Source organism: Phascolarctos cinereus, unplaced genomic scaffold (genome assembly GCF_003287225.1).
Source record: "Phascolarctos cinereus isolate Bilbo 61053 unplaced genomic scaffold, phaCin_HiC Scaffold_9;HRSCAF=440, whole genome shotgun sequence".
NCBI classification, from domain to species: Eukaryota; Metazoa; Chordata; class Mammalia; order Diprotodontia; family Phascolarctidae; genus Phascolarctos; species Phascolarctos cinereus.
The window spans coordinates 19,158,897-19,167,769 of NW_027556402.1; positions in this window are offsets into that span (position 1 = coordinate 19,158,897).

Here is an 8,873-nt window from a genome sequence, read left to right on the forward strand (position 1 = left end):
GGTAGATGCTATTATTATCCTTATCTTACAGATGAGGAAAATGAGGCAAACGAAGGTTAAGTGACTTGCCCAGGGCAACACAGCTAATAAGTGTCTGAGACCAGATTTGGAGGCCTGGTGTTCTACCCACTGTGCCACCTAACTTTCTTCTTTTCTAGGAGGGACTGGTCAGTTCCCTGTCCCTACCCCACTTCACCCCCAAATTCTCATCATTTCCACTACAGGAATCAGTTTCTCCTTATTAATGAAACTCCAGAATAGGATTTCCCCTTCTTACTTTTAAAGCACTTTCTACCTTTTAAAGCATAGGGTAGCTAGGTATCACAGTGAATAGACTGCTAAGCCTATAAGTCAGAAAGACTTATCTTCCTGAATCAAAATCTGACCTCAGACATTTATTAGCTATGTGACCCTGGGCAAGTCACTTAACTCTGTTTGCCTCAAGTTCCCTCATCTGTAAAATGAACTGAAGAAGCAAATGGCAAACCACTCTAGTATCTTTGGCAAGAAAAGGCCAAAATGGTGTCACAAAAAGTTGGACATGCCTGGAAAATGACTGAACAACAACAAAGCATGAAATTATCATTAAAGCAAGTCACAAAGTTATTAGTTACTCTGATTTTAGCAGAGAGAGTTCCAGCAGATGTCTGGATAATTGACATCCTCCGTCACTCCTATAACAATCTTCTGACAGCTAAGTGGTTCCTGGATTTGCTCATGAACTCACCATTCTAATGTACAACAATACCCACACCCCATCCCCATTTATCTATCCTGGGTATTCGAGGGCATTTTTGCATAATATAGAACAATATAGAGTTATATTCTTGTTGTGGGTTTTATCCCTCCATACAGTTGGTCAAAAAACATTTGTTAATCACTGATACCCTAATAGGTTAAATTTGGTTCTGGATTAAGACCTCAAGTTACTTGTCTAAACTTTGGGCATTTGTGTATAGATATTTAAACCATGGGTTTTATTTCCTCAGATGTTATTCCCTAGCGACTCTCCATAGCATGTACCTTGGTGCTTTCCCTCCTTCAATCTATTAGTTGTTCTGTTGTTGTTGTTTTTGGCAAGGCAATTGGGGTTAAGTGACTTGCCCAAGGTCACACAGCTAGTAAGTGTCAAGTGTTTTGTCTGAGGCCGGATTTGAACTCAGGTACTCCTGACTTCCCAATTTCTTAATCACCTTAACTACCATGACTTCAACCTTCAGTCTACCTCAGACACACAGGGATGTTCATATATCAATCTCATTATCATGCATAACTTTTCTACCTCCACAACCCAGAATTCTGAAATTCTCATCTCTGATCACAACCTCCTAGGCATTTCCATTACATATTATTGCAATTCTTTGGGAGATAGGTTCCCCTGTGCCTTCCCCAGAGGAAACTCTGTGTGTGTGTGTGTGTGTGTGTGTGTGTGTGTGTGTGTGTGTGTGTTAATGATCAATGTTACATAACAAAATTTAACAAGTTGTGTCAAAGACCTTTTGTATATTTATAGAACAATATAGAGTACATTCTCTCAAGAACCCTGAACTGTGAGGCCTTAATATTGTAAATGTGGAACCATATTGCTATAGTCCTTCTGACTACTTCTAAAACAAGTGGTTTTATTTCTTGGAAGAGAGAGCTAATCCCCTCCCAACTCAGCCTTCACTCTTTACCTGAGTAATATTGTCCCTTCGTGTTAAGTGACTGATGAATGAAAAACCTGAGGGACAGAGTTTCTGGGTAATTAAGAATCAATTTACTAATTTAATTAGGCTTGCTAATAATCAATAAATTGATGGTCAGTGGTTTTCTCAGCAACCAAAGACAAAAGACATGAAGTTTTAAATAATCCTTGAAAGGGATTACCTTGACAACTGCAAATCAAACCTGATTTAATGAGAAGGTGGGCTAGAAGTTTTCAGCTCCTCCTGCTAAGAAAGTGGCTTGATCATTAGCCTCAGCTGCCTCCAGCAATCTGGACAGGGGAATCCATGTCCATCCAGACCACTCTGGTGGGTTTTCTCCTTCATGAGCTCGGTGGATTACCCTAAATTCTAATGGTACAAACACAAGAGATCATTTCCTTGGGGCAAGAACTCACCTAGACTGGATTCTGTTTACACTCTAAACAGAAGTTAACATTTCCTAGTTGGGTGGGCTCCAGCCCAACGTCTTCCCCATGGTTAGGGTTATTTTCAATCAGCCATGTCCTTCAGTGGCTGACTTTTCTTTCACAAGAGTTGGGCCTCAGTGAAGAAACAGAGGAGAAAAGGCCTGGATCCTAATTTAATAATGGATTATTAATATAAAAAAATTTCTTTCACAACATATCATCCCATGTAAGATTAGGATAACAATTTGTGAATTATGAGGAACATGGGAGTAAACCTAGCATTTGGCAATGTTTAAGTGTCTGGCATATATACATGTATACATGCACCTGTTCACATGTGCATATATGCCAAATATACAAATATGTGCCGCACATGTACACCTACATTGATGTATATATGCATATATTTGTGTTTAAATGTCTTGTATTTATACATACACATGACAGTTGCATTATACATTTTTGGGTATTAGATTTCTGGCATATATACACATATGTATGCTCCCATATACGGGTATGCATGTGTATGTATGTGTGTATGTTTGCATTATTGCACCATCTTGCTGTTCTATTTCTCCTGAGGACTCAGTGTGACATGGACAATGAAAATGTTGGATTTGCTGGGCCCTGCAGAGTTCCTTTGTAATTTGTCCTGTAAAGTGGGTGTTTCTGTCATATTTAATTTAAGAAATATCAAATCTGGGAATGAATTTTCAGAGTTGTTTTTTTAATTAACTTTGACAATCTCTTTTTCACAAGGACAGACCCACCCTCCAGAATACATATTTATACAACTACAGATACTCAAAAGAACAAAATGTCTACATGTGAATAAAATTAACCTCTACATTTACAAAGGTCCCAGGTTCACCAACCATGGCAGGAGTATCCTCTTCAGCTTCATCACAGGCGAGGTAGTGCTATCATATCATAGAAGGGACATTTGGAACAAATCAACATCTTTTCTGTGCTTCAGTCACCTGTGCTTACTAACATGCCATTCCATGGTTCACACAATCAAGATACAGGAATAAATGTGTCTACATGCCTTTAGGCTATGCATCTCTGGACTCTCCTCCTGGGTGCTACAAGGAAATCCCCAAGCATTTCTCTTGGTTTCCAGGGCTTTAAGAACTATTTAAAAGAGATTTGTCCTTAGGAAGGGAAGCAAACATAGATGTGGCCTGAGGTGGGGAAAGGGCCCTGACTAATATGAGACAAGTTACAGTAGCGTTGGCCAAGACCACCCTGAGGCTCGAAGGGAAGGATGAGACAAAGGGATTCATGGAATCAATATACAAGGCCTCCAACCCAATTCATGGACAAAAGTTTGCATGCTGTTTTCCCCCAGTGGTCTCTATACGGGACATCAACATCGCTGAGCACAGAGCAACATTTAAACTCCAGGACATAAATCAATCGGGAGACTGTGAATGTTTACAAGAGAGTTTGGGGGCCTAATTTTGGTTTTTTCACCTTCTACCCCAACACTATGGACTCAGGGATGCGTTGGGCTTGTCATAAGGCATTTGGGCCTCTCCTGCAATTGGCAGAGGAATTTACTATAAAAGAAGATGGACATCGTTGCCACAGCTGGTCTACATCTGAAAATTATAGACTGACCCTTTGCATTATCCCAGATTTGGCATGATAGGCTATGGTAGTACTCATCATCCCTTTATTAAAATCACCAAAGGACACAGGAAGATTATTGATTAAGAATAAGAATGAAAAATTGGACTCAAAAATAGTTGTGGACAGACATCATGTCAGCAGTCAGTCATCCCTTGCTGTTCTCCGCCCCGGCCCCCTCCACAGGTTTACCTGTGTGCCCATATGTTGTTGTTCATCCTTAGTTTTCTGAAGAGGACCAATGACATCATGAGGGTGGTGTCTTGACTTGTGCGTGAACTGGATCTAAGTGAGGCAGAGCTGCGCAAAGTCATAGGACTCACTCTCTCTTCCTGAGTCATCAAAGACCAGTGGTAAAACAAAAGCCAAGATGACTGGCTATAGCCTGGGATGCGGTGGATGACCTTGACATCTTCCATGTCTGACCAAGCTCTCGCGCTCCACAGCACCTGCTTCAGCCACCTTTGTGGCTGTCAGAACAAACTGTTCTCATCCACCCATTCCAGGAGGAAGTTCTCACATCATTGGGGTAGACATTACCCTAATTCACCAGTGGGTTTGAGTCTGATGGCCCTCTTCTATCTAGTTTAGCCATCTGCTGCAATGGTTTCACCAGGGTGTGGCCATAGCACATTCTACAGCTTCAGGTGAGAGTTGCAACATGCTGAATGGTGGAAGTCTTACCAGGCCAAAGGAACAAAAAAAATCTCCCTCCCTGTGATTGCTTTCATCCCCATATCATGGATGCAACATTCAGCCCAGAAGTCACTCAGGAAGTTGTCAACAGTGTCCACATGACTTTCGGCTTCACTTGTATCTAGACTTCTCTCACACTCAATAGCTTTGTTTTTTTCTCTTTCAGCCTTCTTTTCCTGTTTCAGCCTAAATCTTTACCGTCCCCACCACCCTTGGGGTCCTTCTTCATTCTAGATCTGTGTAAGAGAGACTTTGTTGGGAGAAATATAGCAAGCTTTGGCTAATACAGCCTTCACTGGATAGCTGGGACAAGACTCCATCCAATTTGTATGATCCTGGGTAAAGGTTAGAGATCTTTTTGGTACCGTCAATATATACACATCATTGCTTTGAATTATTTAGGAGGGATAATAACTGGGGCTGTGGTCTGATGGGTAGGAACCTTTCCTATTCACAGGGGAGAGACAGAGGGACAGGAGAGATAGATCAAGGGATCCTGTCACTGCAGTCACAGGACTGTCACCATCACGTTCCCAGCCATCCACCTGAAACTGATTTAAATATAGATATGTGCGCACTCCCAGCTGGCATCTGCTACATTTACTTTTCATGGATTACTGGTTTGTCAGCATAAACACATTTACCAGGTTCAAAGTGAGATCATAGACAAGAAATCAATCAAATTAAAAGCTCCAAGAGATTTCACCTCGAACAGCAAATCCCAATGCTTATAATTAAAGCAGGATGCAGACATTTTTTGCATTAGCATCAATAGTAGCATGTATCCAGCCTTCATCACATATGTAGCAGAATACTGGCAAATACTAGATTTCCATCAGTAGGATTCAGATTTCAAGGGGACAAATCACCAAATTCATCATTTTAATGCAGCACAGACAAGGCATTTTGATTACACCCAGATATTCCCAGTTTTTATGAATTGCCTTGTGTTCATGCTATACCCTATATTCTTAAAGATGGCATGCAAACTGAAAAAGAAAAATTCACTAAAAGATCTGAATGAATTTTAAGATCAAATCAATGCAATAGACTTACTGCTACTGAGTTACCATCTTTTCTATGGGGAGATTCTGAATGGGGCTCAGCTACCTTTAGTTTCTCTGCAGAAAGAAGTTGTTTAAATAGATAAGCTCACATCCAGACATAAAAATCACAAAATCTATGTTGCCTTTTACTGACATTGACTGAAACTTTAAAATCCAACACCCAGTTTTCTAGTGAACCACGGACTGAATATCCATTAAAATATGGCGGCATTTCTGTTTTCAATTCATTTTTTGATTTAAGTTTATTAAAGCATTTCTGTCATCTGGATTATTTTTCCTACCACTTATCAGGTGAAGGCCCTGATTTGCTGGAGGTTCCTACAGCCCACAGGCCTGCTACAAATCAGGGCTTGCAGATTCACTTGTCTAGACTTGAGAAAGGGATGGAGAAAATGTTAATGATGCTGATTAAATTTCAAAGTGTGTCATGACAATGGGTTTTTCCAGAGAGGCAGCAGTTAAACTTTTACCAACACACCTCTACCTATAACTGGTACAATAACGAGGACCTTATATTGGTCTCTAGATAAGTGAAGAGTCTTAATTCTACCTGTTGATGGAGAATTCAAAATTCTCCATCTAAGCCACTGATTTGGGATCTCAACCAGCTAATGCCTGTGTTTACCTAAGTATACTTTTAAGGTTTCTACTTATGTTGCCGTGCAATCATTTTTCAGTAATGTCCAACTCTTTATGACCCCATTTGGGGTTTTCTTGGCAAAGATATTGAATGGTTTTCCATTTCCTTCTCCAGCTCATTTTACTTATAGATTACATTTATTAAGGTGGTTTTTTTTTCTACTCTCAAAATATCTCTATATATTCCTTTAAATTGAGCTTCAAACTTACACTGTGCTAAGTCAAAGTTCCTGTGGATTAAAAAGATCCCTGTTCATTCTTCACCTACCATGCTCCACATAAGTCCTCCCAACCTCCCTACCAGCTCTGACCTTTCTGAATTTCCAGATTTGCAAATGTCTTGCAACTCCGACTGTGTTCCAAGTTAATGTATGTTTCCCCTGTATTCATTTAGTAATTCAATTTCTTTTAACCTTATATTTCTCTGCCTCCAAACCATATTCCAATTGTATTGTTAATCCTAGTTTCTCCTTTTCTGTTTAAATCTCTCTTGCAAATTAGCACACTTTTCCAGCCTTTAGACTAGCAGCTTTCATATCTAAACATGTAACCCATAGTGATTAGGCTTTTAGGTGCATAGGCTAATGCTGTTTGCAAAATGTCTTATATGAATCATAACAGCTTGCTCATGGGTCATCAGAGGTAAACTACCAATTACCATGTGCAGTTTCCGTTTTCCACAAGGCATTTTCTAATTTGCTTTCTTGCTTAAGTAATTAGAGCTGCAGGGTGCAGCCCACTCTCCTTTTTTCTCTAGTTCCCATTGGGTTCTTAAACAATTACAGTATATCTGTATATCCTCTGCATCCATTTGCTTAAAAAAGTTGAATTCAACCAAGCGATTTATGTCTGCTTCCTCCCTTTGGGTGATCTTAACAACTCCCATGGATTTAACTAGCATCTCTGTGAAATTATCTTCAAAATCTTTGTCTTCAGCCCTCCTCTCTCTCCTCAGCCTAACTACCTAGAGATCTCCATTGGATGCCCCATTAGGATCTCAAACTCAACAATGATAACCAGCTGTCTTCCCTGCTCAATCCATTCTCCCAAACAGCTATTTCTGTTGAGGGCACCATCAATCTTCTGTCAAGGGCACCATCAATCTTCTGTCAACTCTTCACTCTCCTTTTAACCCATATCTAGCTGGTTACTAAGTCTTGATATTTCTAGTTTCAAATCTCTCTAACATACACACTCTTCTCCCTACTCATATCATAACCAAGATAATGAAGGCTTTCATTCCATTCATCTAGCAACTTGACAGCACAGTGGAGGTAGCGCCAGGCCTGGAGTCAAGAGCACTTATCTTTGTGAGTTCAAGTCCAGCCTCAGACACTTACTAGCTGTGTGACCCTAGGCAAGTCACTTAACCCTGCTTACGTTATCTGTAAAACTGAGCTAGAGAAAGAAAGGCAAACTATTCCAGTATCTTTGCCAAGAAAATGGGGACACGAAGTGTCAGACATGACTAAAAAATGACTGAACAAATCAGCACTTCACCCAGACTATTAAAATAGTCTGATTCATTCTCCCTGTTTTAAGTCTCTCCCGCAACCTATCCTCTAAGTAGCTGCCAAAATAATCTTCCTACCACACAGGTTTGAATGTTGCTCCCTTATTCAAGAATCTTCAGTGGCTCCCTATTGGGTCTAGAATAGACTATAAATTCCTCAGCTTGACATTTAAAGTTCTCAATCTGGTTCCAGCCTACCTTTTCAGACATTTAACATTACTTCCCTTCACAGAAACTGTGTTGCAGCCAAACTGGAGACACCTAGGTACAGTGGAAGCAGCAATGAACTTGGACTAAAGTTCAAATCCCTGCTCTGATTTGGGGCAAGGCTCTATATTTCAATCCTCTCATCCAATGGAAGGAGAGAGCTAACCTACAAATCTTGATTATTGATTAGATGAAAAGGGAGGGAGAAGGAAGCCTCGGTCAATGATGTCACAGACAGTAGCAAAGCAGGACTAAGGGAAAAATTTGGCCATGTCAAGTTTGAGATAAGACAAGATGCCCAGATGTCGAGATACATGAAGGCAGCTATAGATGGAGGTGGAGCTCAGAACAGATGCCAGGCCTAAACATATGAGAGAGAATTCCTCTTCCTCTATGAAGGAGCTGCAGGAGTATGAGATTGGTAAGACAGGAGAGACAGACATAACCTTGGGGAACACTCCTAGAGCCAGCAGGAACAGAGACAGAGAAGGGGTTTGTGAGACTGTTAGAGAACCAAGGGCATTGTGTCTCACAAACTACAAAAGGACAATCTATCCAGTCACAGATAAGGGTCAGTTGTGACAACAGAGTATGAGGAATAGAAGTTCACTGGATTTGGGGGTGGGGCGATTGGCAACCTTAAAGGAATGAGGGCTAAGGAGACTGATATCAAGCACAGACAACTTTTCTTTTCAAGAAATCTGGGATGGAAGCTGAAATGATCAAGGCAAGGTAACTTTCTTTAGAATTTAGGAGATCTGAGCATGTTTACCAATAGGGAAAAGAGCCAATAGGGAAGCACAGATGGAAGAGGCAGGCGAGAGGGTCCCACAGGAAATGAGAATGGGATCAAAGGCACAGTGGGTCTATAGGGATTTGGCATAGGTAACCCAAAGGAAGAGGAGGAGCAGATAGTATTGAGTTTTGAGGTATGAAAGTACTGAGGAAGAGCTAAAGAAATCAAAGTCATTCAGTGAAGTGACAGCTTAGGTCAGGGATGGAG